Genomic DNA, 7,706 nt, shown 5'->3' on the forward strand with positions numbered 1-7,706 from the left:
TTCGAATTTAATTTAAAAAAAAAATTAAATTAAATTAAATAAATAAATAATTAATTTTTTTAGTGTTTACTTCTCCAATTCAGATTTCACGGGTCACTTTCTTTTTTTTGCAGTGCCTTAGGGTTAATGCAAAAGAGATCTCTACGTCTTGGGAAACCAACACCACTTGATCCTGAGATTGAAAGAACTTTCCTGAGAAGGAAAAGAAACCTTTCTAGAGAATTTGACATGGCTGCACAACGAGATAATTTACCGCTTCGGGATTACTCTGCACCCATAGCTCGTGGGATACCTGGAGGGGAGATGCAAACTGGAGCTACTGTACCAGCTTCTCTGGTGAATATGCTCAAACAGAACACCTTTGGAGGACTACCATCAGAAGATCCTAATGACCACTTAGAGGGGTTCTTGGAAATCTGTGAGACCCAGCAATTTGATGATGAAGTTTCTGATGGAATGCGACTCCGCTTATTCTCACTCACCTTGAGAGATAAGGCAAAGGTGTGGCTAAGAACAGTGCCTAGAGAAAAGATAGCAACTTGGGAATTATGTGAAAGAGCTTTTCTAGAGAAATTCTTTCCTCCTTCTAAAACTAAAGAATTGAGGAAGAAAATCACTAATTTCCAACAAGGCACTGGAGAGACTATTTATGAAGCATGGGAGCGGTTCAAGGGATATCTTCAAGCATGCCCACAACATGGCTTCAACCGTTGGCTTACCATCCAATTTTTCTTTGAAGGATTGGACCAACAAAGCACCATGATATTAGACTCAGCAGCTGGAGGATCTTTCATGGGGAAACCTATTAATGACTGCATGATTATTTTGGAAAATGTAGCCTCAAATCACAGCCAATACAGTGAAAGAGAAGTCACAGCAAGGAAAGGAACTCCGGGGCAATATGAAGTGAACAATATTGAGTTACTCTTAGCAAAATTTGATACTCTTAATCAAAGGTTAGACAAGATGGAAAAAGCTAAGGTTAATTCAGTGGCTACAAATCAAGTATGTGACCTTTGTAGGGAACAAGGGCACACTGCAGTAGATTGTACCTCAATTTTTACTGGAGAAGAAGAAGATACTACTGAACAAGTGGCAGCTTCTCATAATTTCTATGACACTCCTCGAAGAGAGAAGAGTAATCCATATTCCAACACATACAACCCTGGTTGGAAGAATCATCCTAACTTTTCTTGGAAGAATAACCCAGTTCAAGGAAGTAGCAGTCAGCAACCTAATTTCCGTCCGTCCAATCACTTCATTAATGGGCAAGGAAATCCAGTACAGACACCCTCAATTCAACAAAGTGTTTCAAGATTAGAAAGCCTTATGGAGAATTTTGTCACTAATCAAAAACAGACCAATGATTCAATGGCAAATTCTATTCAAAACCTTGCTGTCAAGGTTGAGAATATTACTCTCCACAACAAGATGCTGGAAAATCAAATTGCACAGTTGATGCCTAGTTCAAGCAATTCTCCAGGTAAGTTCCCAGGTAAAACAGTTGCAAACCCAGCTGAAAATGTTAATGCTGTGACTTTAAGGAGTGGGAAGAAATTAGACGGACCTGTGTCTAATCAAAATGATAATATTGAGATTGATGAAGACGCTTCTCCTATGGTTGAAAAACCTGAAAAAGAGAGATTAGAAAAAGAAAAAGTATCTTCATCAAAGCCTCAAACTGTTTATCACCCTCCAATTCCTTTTCCTCAAAGGTTAGCAAGGACTAAACTTGATAGACAATTTGAAAAATTTTTAAATATGATCAAACAAGTGTATGTAAACATTCCATTTGTAGAAGCTCTACAACAGATGCCTACATATGCTAAATTTCTTAAGGATCTTTTAGCTAACCGAAGGAAATTGGATGATAGAGAGACTGTTACATTGATCCATCATAATTTTCCCAAAAAACTTAAGGATCCTGGTAGTTTCTCTATACCTTGTCTCATTGGAAATCTAAGGTTTGAAAAAGCCTTATGTGACCTTGGGGCAAGTATCAGTTTAATGCCTTTATCAATTTGCAAGAAATTAGATATGGGAGAATTAAAGCCTACAGCAATGTCAATCCAGTTAGTAGATAGATCTATAAAATATCCCATAGGAATTTTAGAAGATGTTCCAGTTAAGATAGGTAAATTTTTAATTCCGGGAGATTTTGTTGTTTTAGAAATGGAAGAGGACAAACAAATACCAATCATACTAGGTAGACCATTTTTGGCTACAGCAGGCGTGATAGTAGATGTCAAACATGGAAAATTGTCCTTATCCATTAATGATGAAACAATGGAATTTAATATTGCTAAATCTGTTAGACAACCTTCTCTTGAAAATATTTGCTGCAGGGTTGATATATTGCCTAAAGACATGGAGGAAGAAGTCATGAGATCTATTTTGAGGGATCCCTTGGAGAATTTTCTAGTTGGAGGAAAGCACATAGATCTTGAGGGGATTCAACCTAATTATGCTTGCTTGATCGATTCAAGTCCCCCGTGTAAAGAAAAAGATCCTCTAGTAGAAAGTCTTCTTGAGTCTTCAACAGATTGGCAAGAAGAAAACTCTCCAAAGTTAGAACTTAAACCACTTCCTTCATCTTTAAGGTATGAGTTTTTGGGGGCTAATTCCACTTATCCAGTCATAGTAAATTCAGCTTTAAATGAAAAAGAAACTGAAAAACTTCTCAATGAGTTGAGAAAATTTAGAAAAGTTATTGGATATACTATGGCTGATATAAAGGGAATTAGTTCTTCATTTTGTATGCATCGCATCTTCTTGGAGGAAGGATCCAAACCTTCTGTTGAAGCTCAAAGAAGACTAAATCCCAAGATGAAAGAAGAGGTAAAGAAAGAAATTTTGAAATTATTGGATGCTAAGGTAATTTATGCTATATCTGATAGTCCTTGGGTAAGTCCAGTTCATGTGGTTCCTAAGAAAGGTGGGATGACAGTAGTTAAAAATGATAATAATGAATTAATTCCCACAAGAACTGTGACTGGGTGGCGTATGTGTGTTGATTATAGAAAATTAAATAATGCCACTAGAAAGGATCACTTTCCCTTACCTTTTATTGATCAAATGCTTGAAAGGTTAGCAATGCATTCATACTTTTGTTATTTGGACGGATACTCCGGTTTTCATCAAATCCCTATTCATCCATTAGACCAAGAGAAAACTACTTTTACATGTCCCTATGGTACTTTTGCTTATAGGAGAATGCCTTTTGGCCTATGTAATGCACCTGCTACCTTTCAAAGATGTATGACTGCAATCTTTAGTGATTTATTAGAAAAAGAGATGGAAGTTTTCATGGATGACTTTTCAGTTTATGGTGTTTCCTTTGATGACTGTCTATTAAATCTAACTAAAGTATTGCAGCGTTGCTCTGAAGTGAATTTAGTCTTAAATTGGGAAAAATGTCATTTTATGGTACAAGAAGGAATTGTCTTAGGACACCTAATATCTGGGAGAGGAATTGAGGTAGATAGAGCAAAAATAGAAGTAATTGATAAATTGCCTCTTCCAATTGATGTTAAAGGTGTTAGAAGTTTCTTAGGGCATGCCGGTTTCTACCGAAGGTTTATTAAAGATTTTTCAAAAATCTCTAAACCATTATCTAATCTACTTGTGAAAGAGGTACCTTTTAACTTTGATGTTTCTTGTAAGAATGCATTCTACAGGTTGAAAGAAGCTCTCACTACAGCTCCTATTCTGCAAACTCCTGACTGGAGCCTTCCTTTTGAAATCATGTGTGATGCAAGTGACTATGCTATAGGAGCTGTATTGGGACAAAGAAAGGACAAGAAGGTTCATGCTATATACTATGCCAGCAAGACTCTTGATGAAGCCCAAGCCAATTATGCAACAACAGAAAAAGAATTGTTAGCAGTCGTCTATGCTTTTGAAAAGTTCAGATCTTATCTTGTGGGGTCTAAGGTTATTGTTTACACAGATCACTCTGCCCTAAAGTATCTTTTTAATAAAAAGGGTGCTAAACCTAGGCTCCTCAGATGGATTCTCCTTTTACAAGAATTTGATTTAGAGATTGTGGACAGAAAGGGAGTAGAAAATGTAGTAGCTGATCATCTCTCTCGACTTCCACAAGACCAAGCAACAAAGGAGGAACTCCCTATTAATGACAGCTTCCCAGACGAAAAGCTTTTAGCAGTTGTTGTGAAAAACAGTCCCTGGTATGCAGATTATGTGAATTACTTAGCATGTGGAGTCCTTCCTGAAGACTTTAATTATCAACAAAAGAAGAAATTCTTTAGTGACCTTAACAGCTTTATTTGGGATGAACCTTACCTATATAAGAGGTGTAGAGATGGTATCTACAGAAGGTGTATCTCAGAAGAAACAGCTCCTCACATCATTCACTCATGTCATTCTTCCGCATATGGAGGGCATGCTAGTACGTCAAAAACTGCAGCTAAAATTCTACAATCTGGTTTTTACTGGCCAAACTTATTTAAGGATACTTGGAAGATGGTAAATTCTTGTAACCAATGCCAAAGATCAGGGAATATATCCAGGAAACATGAAATGCCATTAAATGGGATTTTAGAAGTAGAAATTTTTGATGTATGGGGAGTAGATTACATGGGACCATTCCCAAGTTCTAAAGGTTACAAGTTCATATTAGTTGCAGTTGATTATGTGTCCAAGTGGGTAGAAGCGATTCCCGCTCAAACGAGTGATTCAAATACTGTCATTAAACTCTTCAAAAGAATTATATTTCCAAGATTTGGGGTCCCAAGAGCTGTGATCAGTGATGGAGGCTCACATTTTATTGAAAGAAAGTTTGAATCTCTCTTAAAAAAATATGGAGTCAATCACAAGGTTGGTACACCTTATCACCCTCAAACAAGTGGACAGGTAGAAATATCCAACAGAGAAATCAAAAAGATTCTTGAGAAGACTGTATCTACAACAAGAAAGGACTGGTCTTTAAGATTAGATGAAGCTCTTTGGGCCTACAGGACTGCTTACAAAACACCTATTGGCATGTCTCCATTTAGGCTGATTTATGGCAAATCTTGCCATCTTCCTGTAGAGCTAGAACACAAGGCTTTGTGGGCAATAAAATACTTCAACTATGACCTAAAGGATGCTGGAGAAAAAAAGGAAATTGGAACTCAATGAGCTTGATGAAATCAGATTAGACTCATATGAAAATGCTAAGATTTACAAAGAAAGAACAAAGAGGTGGCATGACAAGCATATACATAGAAGAGAATTCAAGCAAGGGGACTCGGTGCTATTATTTAATTCCAGACTCAGATTGTTTCCTGGAAAATTGAAGTCAAGGTGGTCAGGGCCTTTTACAGTTCAAAAAGTATATCCCTATGGAGCTGTAGAAATCAGAAACGATAAAGGCGACATATTCAAGGTCAATGCACAGAGATTGAAGTTATATTTCCATGGGGAACACTTAGAAAAATTATACTCTATGGTTCTTCAGGAACCTACTCAAGCATCATGAAAATAAAAAAAAAATAAAAAAAATAAAAAAAATAAAAAAAAAAAAAAAATTCAGAGTTTCAGAGAGAATCACGACCGTGATTCTAAATCACGGGCGTGATCTTCTCTGGAAAATTTTTGGAAAAATTTTTGGTAAAACCCCAGAAAGAATCACGACCGTGATTCTAAATCACGGGCGTGATCTTCTCTGGAAAATTTTTGGAAAACCCCAGAGAAAATCACGACCGTGATTCTAAATCACGGGCGTGATCTTCTCTGGAAAATTTTTTGGAAAACCCCAGAGAGAATCACGGCCGTGATTATAAATCACGGGCGTGATCTCCTACAGATACAGGCCGTGATTTTTTAAATTCCCCTTTCCCTTATATATTCTTCCCCCTCCTTTTACATTCTCACGACCCATTCTCTCTTTTCTTCCCTCCCAAACCCTAGCTTCTCACTTCTTCTTCCTCTTCTTCCCTCTTCCTCCCACATTCACTCCTTCCGTTCATCCATGGCTCCCAAGCGCACCCGTACCGTTGGTTCGTCCTCCACCGCTTCCGATACCCACAGTTACGAGGAAGAAGCAAGTGAAGTTCCGCACCTTCCTCCGAGGTTCTATCGGAACGATGAACAGCGTGAGCGGAACGAGGTATTACGCTTCCGCACTATCCATCCTACCAGGTATCTCGACTTCCCATTTATTCGTAAGTTGGGTTTACGTGCTGATATCAATTTCATGTTAACTAACATTGGGTGGACAACCTTTGCTACCATGCATAATGATGTTGTTTATCCTCGACTAGTTCTTGAGTTCTTGAGCTCTCTCCACACGGAAATATTATCTGGGCCAAATTGTTCTGAAGGTTTGATTTCTTTCCGTATGTTTAACCAAGAACACGAATTAACCCTAGCTCATTTCAATAATATTTTTGGATTTCCCACTGGAGGGAGCACGAGAACCCCAAGTTCTTTCAACCCTGGTTCTTTTTGGTATAGTTTGACAGGTACAAGTAATTGGGTCGCTGGAAAATGTAATTCCTCTGCTTTCCGCCATCCCGCCATCCGTATTATGCACCGCTTTATTGCCTCTACTGTTTTGGCCCGAGGTGATTCTGAAGGAAAGGTTCGTTTGAGCGACCTTTTACTTTTATGGGCTATGATGGAAAACAGACAGGAGCCTATTGATTCTGGCAGTCATTTGGCACGACAGTTCCAGAGTATTTCCAATACCAGCCACGGTGCGATTGTGAATGGCGGCCTCATTACCACTATAGCCAAACACCTTGGCTATCATGCTTGGCTGGACCAGTTAGAACCACTCCCTGGAAGCCGTACTATTAATTTTGCTACCTGCTCTTCTATGAACTGCATTGCGAAAGATGAAGATGATAAATACTACTTTGTAGTAACCCAGTCGGGAGTACACCACCAGTTACCAAATCCAACATACACCGTGAAGAACCGGGCTACCTGGCAGTTTCCACTGGAGCCATTAGAGGACCGACCTCCAGCAGCTGAGGAAGCGGCTCCTGCAGATGAGGAAGCAGCTCCTGAACAACCCCCTCTACATCCTGGACCTGAGGTGGACAATGCTGCTATCCTAGCAGCTATTCAATCAATGGATAACCGGCTGCAACAAATGGATGAACGCCAGCAGCATTATAATTACATGGTTGATCAAATGTATAAATGGCACATTCAACGGTATCCAGATGATTTTCCACCACAGTGAGACCTTTCTTATTCCTTATTTTACTCTGATGCTTAGGGACAAGCATTCCTTTCTGTTGCGGGTTGGTTGCATATTCATGCATTTTATAATTTTGTCAAAATAATCTATCATGCATTCATTAGCTCTTTGCTTCGGGACAAGCAAATCTTTAAGTTTGGGGTTAGGAGGATGTACGCATTTCATTCATTAATTCAAAAAAAATAAAAAATAAAAAATAAAAAATAAAAAATAAAAAATAAAAAATAAAAAATAAATAAAAAAAAAAATCATGCATATATACATATTCAGTTAATCCCAGCTTGAATTTGTGTTTGAAAAGTAAATATTTTTAATGAAATTGTTCGTCTTTGAAAACACTGAAAGTGATGAATTGAATCTTGAAGTCTCAGAACAAAAGGTTGAAAAATTAGCTGGTTTTGTGGCTAGCACTTGGTTCTTAGTATTAAGGCTTGAAATGATCGAGAATTATAAAAATAGTCTCTTGAAGATAAATTCTTTTTAATTCGTGCTTAAA

At 37.9% G+C, this 7,706-nt stretch overlaps 1 non-coding gene across 1 annotated transcript; it reads right to left on the reverse strand.

Annotated features, from left to right (window-relative positions):
• Window positions 1–597: 597 nt before the first annotated feature.
• On the reverse strand, window positions 598–704 carry LOC145957611 (small nucleolar RNA R71). Its single transcript, XR_014433654.1, has one exon. It is a non-coding gene; the product is annotated as a small nucleolar RNA R71 (small nucleolar RNA).
• Between the last annotated feature and the right edge of the window lie 7,002 nt (window positions 705–7,706).

The sequence above is a fragment of the Cajanus cajan genome, chromosome 4 (assembly GCF_000230855.2).
Source record: "Cajanus cajan strain Asha chromosome 4, NIPB_CcT2T_4, whole genome shotgun sequence".
Classification (NCBI taxonomy): Eukaryota; Viridiplantae; Streptophyta; class Magnoliopsida; order Fabales; family Fabaceae; genus Cajanus; species Cajanus cajan.